The sequence below is a fragment of the Anser anser genome (genome assembly GCF_964211835.1).
Source record: "Anser anser genome assembly, chromosome: 3".
In the NCBI taxonomy this organism is placed as follows: Eukaryota; Metazoa; Chordata; class Aves; order Anseriformes; family Anatidae; genus Anser; species Anser anser.
In genome coordinates this window covers 77,551,050-77,561,230 of record NC_139722.1, presented here as the reverse complement: position 1 = coordinate 77,561,230, position 10,181 = coordinate 77,551,050, and the positions used below count along the sequence as shown (strand labels likewise).

General features: G+C 42.1%; 1 long non-coding RNA gene across 1 annotated transcript; it reads left to right on the top strand.

Annotated features, from left to right (window-relative positions):
* Positions 1-333: 333 nt before the first annotated feature.
* On the top strand, positions 334-9,766 carry LOC310895913. Its single transcript, XR_014581049.1, has 3 exons — positions 334-668; positions 7,451-8,381; positions 8,493-9,766. It is a non-coding gene; the product is annotated as an uncharacterized lncRNA (long non-coding RNA).
* The last annotated feature ends 415 nt before the right edge of the window (positions 9,767-10,181 follow it).

Sequence of the window (10,181 nt, the reverse complement as noted above, 5' to 3'; positions counted from 1 at the left end):
ACAGTCTCTTCTCTTTGATTAACAGTCTGCACAGATGCAGGAACTACTGATATTTATAAATGAAACTCAGAATTTGCTGAATTGAATCACATCCCAAATCCGTGTGAGCTCTTGTAGAGTTTCAGTCTGTGGACAACACCAGGTGCTCCTGAGAAAGGTGCAAATAGGCTTGTAGACAGGTGAAGGTCAGTTACCCCTAATAGTTCAAAGCTGACTAAAATCTAAATCTTTCAGGTTTTAACTCTTAACTTTTTTAACTCTTACCACCTTGGGCATGGTAATTGCAATTAATCCTTGTTACTCATTTGAATGTCTGATTGGAATGAATAAGAGCAGAACTCTGATAGCTTCTGTCACTAGATGATGTAAAAGAGGCTCTTGGACATGGATATGGCTTTCCTGCTTCCAGAGATGTTAGGTTAAATCCCCCCTTACTTCTCTGAGAGTAGGAGTAGCCCTGGATACTCATAGTTGTAAAAATCCTGAAAATGTAAATTTACATGGAAGAAACATGTAAATGCTTATTCCCCAGGAAGGCATGCTGTATAAAATTATATGAGAGCAGGTCTGTCTGTCTGATAAACTGAAGATCTGTGATCCCCTCTGCAACATCAAGTCAGTGGATGTGTACCAATTGTCTAACTGGAGACAACCAACAGTTTTAAAGAGTAAGAAAAATCTGTTCTCTCTTAACATTTCCTTCCTTCCTTGTTTCCTTCCTTCCTTTCTCTTGTGTATGAGAACTTCTCTACAAATTACTGAAGTTAAAGGCAATCTGTGAGCAATATTGAACTGTGGATGAGGGGAAGATCATTTCCTGATCCTAAGAATGAGAAGTGGGAATTCTTCTCCAGTGGAGCACCACAATTGCTGCATTTTCAGAGACCAATGCACCAAACTTTACAATCGCAGCTCTGCTCTGTTAGCAGCTAATTATATTGTCTACACTGCCATGTTTTTTCCAGCTGCTGCCTATACAGGTTAACTAATACAGTTTTAGTGGATTACATAAATATATCAGATTTTTTTTTTAATCACTTTAAATATTTTTCTGCAAAATACAATGTAATGAAAGTTGGAGGTTTTCCATTTATTTGCCATTGTATAATGTTATTGGAGGAGATGGGGTTCATGTGTAAATATCTGGAGGAAAGGATTGATCTGTTGTCTTTGGAAGTTACTAAACAAATTTCTGGGGAAAGAGGGATTTCAGAGCAAGGGAGCAGGGGAGGTACATCCTGGGTCTGACAGCTTGCAAGATGAGCCCAGAGATTAAGACAATTGGGAGATGAGAAGACCAAGTGGTCTCAGAAGGACTGAGTGAGATTTATGGCCATGCAGAAACTCATTGTGTTGTCATGTTAATTTCCTTAGTTTCACAGGATTATTCCTCATACCAGATACAGATACAAATACAGATAAAGACAGATGTAGACATTATACAATCATATTAGGTATAGATAGATAGAGATATAGATAGAGACAAAGGTATAGGGTTTTATGATGTGTTCGTATATAAACCCTCATCCTTAAATGCTGTAGTATGGGCTGCTGTTGCTTAAGGTGCAAGGTTAGCTAGTTTTGATGGTGACGTATTGTCATAAGAAGGATAAGTGGTTCCAAGAATGATCAGGAAATGATCAGAGAAACCCCAGGTCAGTGCTTCCGCTTCTCTGTCCCAAAGGCATAAGCTGTGCCTGTTTCTTCTACAACTCCAAAGAAAGGGCTAGGCTGATAAGGCTGTGTGTTGAATACGGAGAAATTGTAACTCTTTTGTCTTTTTATTGCTACCACAGAGATCCAAAAATTACCCACAGTTATTATACCTCTAAAAGAAGGCTGGGAGTCTAATACAAAGTCTCTGGCATGTGAGACAGACCTTCCTGGGATCTGCTTTTCCATGATCAGACTCTTTCTCAGATAAACTGCTTGAGTACCACTGGGTGCTTTTAGCACAGTGGGTGCTGCTCCACAGGTCAGACAGTGCTTGTGCTCAACTTCTGTTTAGCAAAACTCTAAAACAGTACCCCAAAAGCACCAAGAGTGGATGGAAATGACATGATCTTGAACTTTCTGCCTGAGCCCAATCATAACATAATCCCTCAAAACCAGAGAAAGGAATGCTGCTGCCTTTCAGAGGGCTGCTGTGGGCAATGCAATCGCTGGTGCACCCCTGAAGAGAAGTTACAAGGATCCATGCCATGGAGGCTGTTCAGTCAAGCATGCATTCCCTGTGCACTGAAATGGCCCTTCAACAGACTCTGCTGTAGTGATACCACAATGTACATGAAAACTGACAAACGATTTTGTACAAGTGGTTTTATTGTCCCAGGCTGTCATTGCCCTGTTCTTACCATCTAAATGTCTTTTCTTGCACTTTTCCCAATTGCCTCATTTATCTGGGTATTTAAGAAGGGCTAGGTTTCCTTGTGCCCTGTGGGTTTTACCCTAATAAAACACAAACAAACATTAATAACTGCAATAAATAACCGTAAAAATCAATGTGAGGTCTCAACAGGTTGAAAGTTTTGCTTTAAGACAACTTTATTGCATTTAGAATTCATCCACACCATGAAATAAAGTGAACATACTGTTGTGCTGACCAAACTGTGAAGCATGTGTGCTAAAATCAATTCTATTAAATTGTTCTTCACTGAGGTACAAAGTGCTCCCTTCCAGTCCTCACAAAGCAAATGATAGCTCTTTCTTATGTAAGGAGACAAGAAAGCTATTGTCATATCTGAAGCAGGAATAATAACAATTACTTGTTGCTGTAGGAATGTCAAAGAGCTTGCCTGGTTATGTCCATTTGGCATAAAACACCTTTGTTTATGCCAGGCTCAGAGAAATGACTGAACTCATGTCTTTTGATTGAACATTTTGCACACTTGAGTTTTCCTAGGACAACATAAATTGTCCAGAAGATAGTAACGTGATGCTGAGAAACAATTCAATATTTAATAAAACTACTGTCTGTCTGAACTTATTTTCTTTTTAATATAATCTATGAAATTCTAGCACCAATAGTGTTTTTGTCTGCTAACCTCGTCTTTCTGAGACTTTGAGGCATTTGACTCCTTGTGTGACAGGTGATCTTACCAAAACATTTTGGGATTAGTAATGTGAGAGTTGCTTGCTAAACTCCTACTCTGTGATCACCTTTTTTTTTTTTTTGGTTTTGTTTTTGAAAATCTACATTTCAGAATATGACAATATCCAGAGGTTCGGCAGCAGGCTTATCTCCACAGCTTTCTTTTCCAATTCTACAGCACGTATTCCATTGGAAAACAACCCCTTACTTCTGTTTTGCATTTGCAAAAATGCTACTTTTCTTAGTGCCAAACACTGGTTTTGTAAATCTTAAAATTGGGGCTTCTTGCCCTTACAGTAGCACTGGAGCCTCATTATGAACACATCTCTGCAGCTTTGCAAGGCTGTTTTCATTGGTGGTACATCAGATCCAATTTCCCCTTTGTCAATTTTGCTCATAATGGGCTTGTTTTGGAGCAGATAATTACATCCCACGTGCTTGTGAAGTCAAGGGATACACCCGGGTTGTAGAACTACACCTGTGTTCCTGCTGGAATTGGTAACTGTTAGTTTAGCACTATTCCCTACTTGGAATAAAGCTTTTAAAGGTTTCCTTGGTGTTGTAGAACTGATCTGGGGTACTCCTTAATGAGGGTTCAGCACCTGTCAAGTATTCATGGGTATTTCCAGAATCCGTGCCATGTAGTTTAAGCTGTCTGACTGGTTACTGGCCCACGTCTTCTTAGCAGCTTCACGCTTTTGTAAAACCTCACATTGTTGTTTCTATTTGTGGTTAGTCAGCCCTGAGGACTGTAGCTTGTTCCTGGTAATAGGCAGCAAAATTATGCAGCAGTAGGTTTTGACACTCAATGGTTTCTAACCTTGTTTGTGGGCAGTTTGTTGTGGATAAAGCTTTAGACCGCCACTTGCTTGCAATTCCAATGGCCTCTGAATGTAACTTCGATATTCAGAGGAAGTTGCATCAGTGGCCAGCTCACATTTCTTCCTGGTAAACTGACAAAGTCCTCAAGAAAGGCATTACCTGGGCAGGTTACTACACAACCTTGATTCAGAAATATTTTGGAGTGCTGTCGCCAAGAACATTAAATCCCTAAACTCATTCCTAAATCTGCTAAAAACTCTTACACTGGTTATACATTTTGCCAATAGTTCTTCGGTATCTGCCTGCTCTTGTGACAGTCACAGCTATATGAAATTTCCTTGCAAGGATGAAAAACAGCAAAACTACGCTTTGGGCTAGGAGGAATAGTGGTGAGATTTTAAAGAAAATGCAAAGAAAATATCCTTTCCTTGCTGTGATTTTCTCCTCAGTGGAAGCAGATGTGTGGGTAAAGACTGTATCTTTTAAATTTTCATAAACATGAATTTTACACTGAACATCCCAGTGAAAAGCAGAGAGGCACCTATGTTTTTGATAACAAGGAAAAAAATGTTTTTTAGTTTCAGTGGTCCAAAGCCATTGACACATTAATGTCTAGGAATCGTCGTTATTCCAGACCATCACAAGGAGAGGAGACCTGCCACTTCAGCATGGAAAGAAAGAGATCTAAAAGCCTCTTCAGCATCGTTCCTACATCATTCCCCCAAACCGAGCATCTAGTCCTTACAGTCCTCCCTGTGCTGCTTCCTTCCCCTGCTTTCTCCACATTCTCTCCCACTGTATGAAGCTTTTGTTTCTTGTGACTCAGCTCCAGTCATTGAGTTTCCCCTTCTCTTGTGTTTATGATTACATAAAAAAGGGATTTTCGTATAAGAAATTTGTATATGGAACATATTGAGCTAGATGCCTCAGATGTGCTGGGTTTGGTTTGGGGGCCAGAGACTTTATAGACAAGTTGAGCTCCTCAGGCAGGAGATGTATCTGGGGTGTTCCAACATTCCCTGTGCTGTCACAAAGAGTCAGTCTGAACTGGACCTAGCATAAAAGGAAGATATTGCAAGCTTTGACTCGTATCCACCTCTGAACATGGACGTTAAACAGCTGTTTTACAAAATAATAATAATAATATATATTATTATTCTCTTGTTTCTAAAACGGATTGGCAACTGCAAAGAAGTAGCAGCTTGGTGACCCAGTCCAACCTGACCCCTAACTTTCTGGTAAAATGAGCACATGTAACATCTCCATTTTTGGCTAGTTGTGAGTAATGAATACTGGTAGGTTACGAATAAAACCCCTCAATATATTTTGGAGAAAAAAAAAATAGGTACTACGTGGGCAAATACAGTAACAATGCATCTCTTCACAGTTTTAAATAGTGGGAAGAAACCTTTTGCAGGGTAAATTAGTGGGATATTTGGGAACTGCAAGATACCAACTTGGACACTCAGAATGGGCAGCAGGGGAGAAGAACGTGTGAGGAAGCAGTGAATTTCCACTGTTGCATAAACCCAGCTGTCACACTTGAACTCATATGTTGGTGGCGGATTATGTTTTCAAGATGAGGAGTTAAATGTGCCTCTGCATTGCAATGACAAGGTCTACTATCCTTAGGTTTCACACTGTGTTTCAGGCAGTTAGATGCCATGTCAGCTGTTCCAACTTCCAAGCCCTGAGGAGCTCACTGACAGGTCTCTATTGCTCCACAGGAAGAGTTTCTTGGGAATATTAGAGGGAATCTGGGTGAGCTCATCCATTACATATGACCAGTGGTCCTCAGCCTTGTATGAGGTAGGCAGTAAGGGGCAGCTATGTCGACCATGGCCCCCTTAGTGACAACCACAGCCTACCCAAGCATGCCTCTTGGCCATTCAAGACTGATGATCTCATTTCTCCTTTCTGAATTTTGCTCATTTCCTTGGGCCTCAACTCTTCATAGCCAGATCTCCGGAGTGTTTTACTGTGCTAGAATACTTTTCAAATGTCTCTATTTCCCCAAACCAAAATTGTCCAATTATCCTAGGAAGAAAGCCTTTGTAAACATGCCCATCAAGCTGAATTTATCATACAGAGGAATGCTTCTCAAGTATGACGGATACACATACCCTTGGGTAGAATAAACTTCTATATTATTAGCTTGTGTTTCAAATGATGGGGTTAGCATTCATTCCTAGCCACTAAATAATTTGGTTTCCGGAAGCTTCTCTGGAATAGAACACGGTAATTCTAGTAGCTGTATATTATGTAATGTAAATGCTGAAAAGCCAGCCATGCAAGATGGAAAATACCCCATGCATTTACTGTGGCTTTTCTCCCTTTCATATTTTTCCCCTTTTGCTACTTAGAAGTACACCAAGTTCTTACCCTTGCTGAACTGAAAACAGTGAGTGATTGTGGTATTCTTTCAGGTGCTTGGAGATATAGTTAAGGGAGTTAAGGGCTGTAACAGGCTGCTTTCTTCTTCCTCAGTGCAGCCACCACTTCACATTTCTGTCCAAGCAAAATGGAAAATGCAGTACAGACTATTCTGAAATCTTACAAAGATTCCCTCTCCCCTCCCCCCAGTAACTGCAGTTTTATTAAAAGATCAGTTTACATGCAGTTCCATTTATTAGTACTTTGACTCCTAGCCCCATAAAACTTCATGAAAAATTACAGCAGATCAGACCACAGGGACATCTACCTTCTGAAAAAGTAGAGTTGTGCTTGAGCATGTGGAAATTGGTTGGCAACACATGAGAAAGCCAGAAACTGCCATTGTTCAAGCTGATGGCTTTCTTAGAGTATACATGCCCTCCAGCCAGGCTGGTTTTATGGTATAGCCCTGAGTGGTGATTCAGTGTGGGAATTCTTAACAGTGTTATTTATGGCTTCATGTCTCCGCCTTTCTGCAAACCACATTCTTAGATCTCCAGCCCAGCACCCTCAAAGCAAGAAGCACACATTGAGCACCACCTGAGAAAAGGCTTAAGAGACTAGACATGTGTCCCCTGGGCACACTGGGGAAGGGAAGAGAGAGTCCAGCTCTGTGGCATTATGCAGCTGCCTTAGTCATGAGCTCATCTCCTGCCTCGTTTGTTCTGTTTTGCCTGCAAAATGGCAGGCACCGTCCTCTGCAGAGAGGTCTCTTACTGCAACCTCTTGAGTTCTCTCTGTCCCTATCCCCTATCCCTGCAGTTTCCAGTCTTATTCTCTTTCATTAGGTCCTTCTGCTAATTTAATTGGGATCTCCTTCCTCCTGCCTCCCTGAGCAGACACTTGAAACCTGGTCCTCTCACCTTGCTTCTCTGTGTCTCCACGTCATCTGCTGCTACACCGCTGGTTCCCTTGCTCCATTCTCTTTGCAGCCTCAGATTTGCCTCCCCCAACTGATTCTTTATCCTCTTCCCACATTCCTACCTGAGTCACTTATCTAGCTGTTATTTTCTTAATCCATCCAATGACCATCTCCTATCCACCTGCACACCACCACCAACATAGAAGGCTGCATTCACTCATATCCTACTTCTACATTTCCAGGTTTTGTTGAAGAGCAGGAGATACCATCTACCCCCATCTAATCTGTTGTAGACTGTGAAGGTACAATCCACTTTCAGCAGAGCTACTCTTGGTATGCTGGAAAACTGTCCTGGAATCAAGACTTTGGCCTCACATTAGGAGGAAAGGGCTCGTCTGGCTGGACTATGAACAAAAACGACTTGGGGTGGTGTTGTTGTCATATGAGAGGAAAAGAAGAGCTTTACTGAAAAACTGAAAAGCGTTGTCAGAGTGATTGATGTGTCCACGCTCGGCGGGGAAGCTCTGTTAAAATGTGTCTGACTCACTAGATGGCACTGCAGAACAGCTTGGCAGCGGTTTGCGGGTCCTTCGACGGGGAGAAGGCTTGAGGGAGTCTTTGTGTGTGATGGAGCAGCATCATGTTTAATCCACAAAAGGGTCTGCGTGAAGCCTGAGAAGCCTAAATATTCTCTATGTACAGACGGAGCTGTGTCTGGGAGCAGGGCGTGGGCTTGTTTTTCCCCTGCCTGAAATTTGAAAGAAAACATTCGAAAGGGGTTTTCCAACTTGACGACAATCGTGAAACAGGACGAACTGAAGCATCAGGTGTTTGGGGCCAAGAAGGAAAAGGGCTGAGTGTCCTGATAATAGTCCTTGTATTCTGGCTGCAGGAAATTTTACATGGATTTTTACAAACCCTTATTAGATACCCTGTAATTTCTGATTCTCTTCTCCTGTTGGAGGGCTCCAAGGATTTCCCCAGATTTTCATCATGAAGCTATGGATAAAATTACACTGGAAGACTGAGAGCTGGAGAGAATACATATGGGCAGACTGAAATGGAGCCATTAAATAGGAAAGAGCTATCCTCTGGGGTTTAAAGGAATCACAAAGTACTTTCCCCGCCAAAAAAACAACTGGGGTTTACAGCATCTGTGGGGGCCCTGAACAGGTGAGAAAACCATCAAAACAACCCACACTCCAAATGGGGGAATAACAGAGACCATGGAAAGAGCGCAAATATTATTATTATTTTTCATCTTTATCCTTGTTTTATTTACAGACCAAGGCATCAGCATCAGCCACCTCCTTGGTCATCTGATCCTGTCCTGTGGGTCTGCTGGGGAGCTGCAGAGCAGCTACACAGCACTGCACTACAAGAATACCTCCTGCTTCCATTGGCAGGGCCACACTTTTGCTCTCTCACTGTGAACCCTCTGCCATTCTCAGTTATAAACATACACAGCAATGTAATAAAGCAACTCCTATTTAAGGGTGATTTGGTGGAGTTCATTTCATGGCTTAACAACGTGAGATGACCTGTATCAATGGACCCCGTGAGCCTGGCTGGTTTCAAGAGATGGTTTCATTAGCAAGAGAAACCAGGTGAAGTTTGCCAGGGAATGAAGCACTTTCCATGTCCTGTGTTTTTGTGCTGCTCCAGATTCCTCACATAGCAGCTCTGCTTAGGGACCCTCTCAGATGTCCTGTCTAGCAGACAGTGCCCTGGAGGAAGGAAGACAGTAAATCAACTTTGCCTCTTGCTACAGTAAAGCTAACAGCAGCTTTTTGCAGAAAGGACAGCTGGTTTACTATGCAGTCAATAAGGTTGTTTCCCTTCAATTCCCTTCAATTCAATTAAAGCACCAGGAGCTAGACTCTTCATATGGTCTTTAGGTGCTGCAAAGCCTTTTCCCACATACTGTGTGCATGTTACTGGGAAGCATACCTGGCTTGGGGAGTGTGTGCTGGTTTCCCAAGCCTTGTTCGCATCTATGTAGGCACTGTGGCTCTATCTTCAGGGAAAGGCTCCTTCTTCCTCCTCTGCCTCTGGTTTTGCAGCTGAATGCAGAGAGAAGTCTTGCTGTTGGGCTGTTGTTTGTTGGCCACTGACAAGTACTGTCTGAGCTGTGTGTGGTCGGTGTGCTGCCGTGGGAACCCGAGGGCAGAAGGGAGCAGTACCAGGCATGTGCTGCTCTGCTGTAGATCCATGCTTTCTGACCTCCAGTCCCAGACATGCAAATGTCCTCTCTTTCCCTGGGTTAAGTTTCTCAAAAAATATGTCCAAAAAACCTCGAGCTTCAAATAAACCCATTTGTTTTTGCTTTATTGGCCTTTCGTCTTTTGGAATTTAAATATTAACTACATAAATTCTTGAGCTTTTCTCTGCAGCTATAGAGGTGAGAAGCTTTGTGGGAAGGGAAAATTCATACCATCCCTGTCTGAAATAAAACACTAACATTCATGAAGTGCAAGAATAGTTCCCTGACTCAGAATAAAAGTCTAAGAGTTGGTAAAGTTGCTTTCTTGTTAGAAGCAAGAACAGCATGTGGCTGTTTTCTCTGGGGAGCAATGAAGTTGCCCTGTGTTTCCTGGTGCCCACCAAGCTCAGAGTAAGCATGTTGGCACCCAAAGCTGTGTGAATTGTCCGATGCTATCACATGGCTACGTGTCATGTCTGCATCAGATGGTTTGTTGTAGGAGCAAAGATGCTGACCCAGCCTACCCTGGCCAGAGAGTAGGTGCCAGAGATAAGGAACAATTGCAAGAGATTCTCAGATTGATGTGGGTAGGGCTGCTCTGGAGTTTTCTTTATGTTGGTGATGAAACTCATTAACATAAACCAAACTATAAGCTAATTTATGAGCTTTACATTTTATTTCCCCAGGACCCATAAATTTTCCAATATTACTTGTTTTAATGTCACCCCTACAAAATAATAGCATGTTTTGGAGGGATTACATCTTGACTT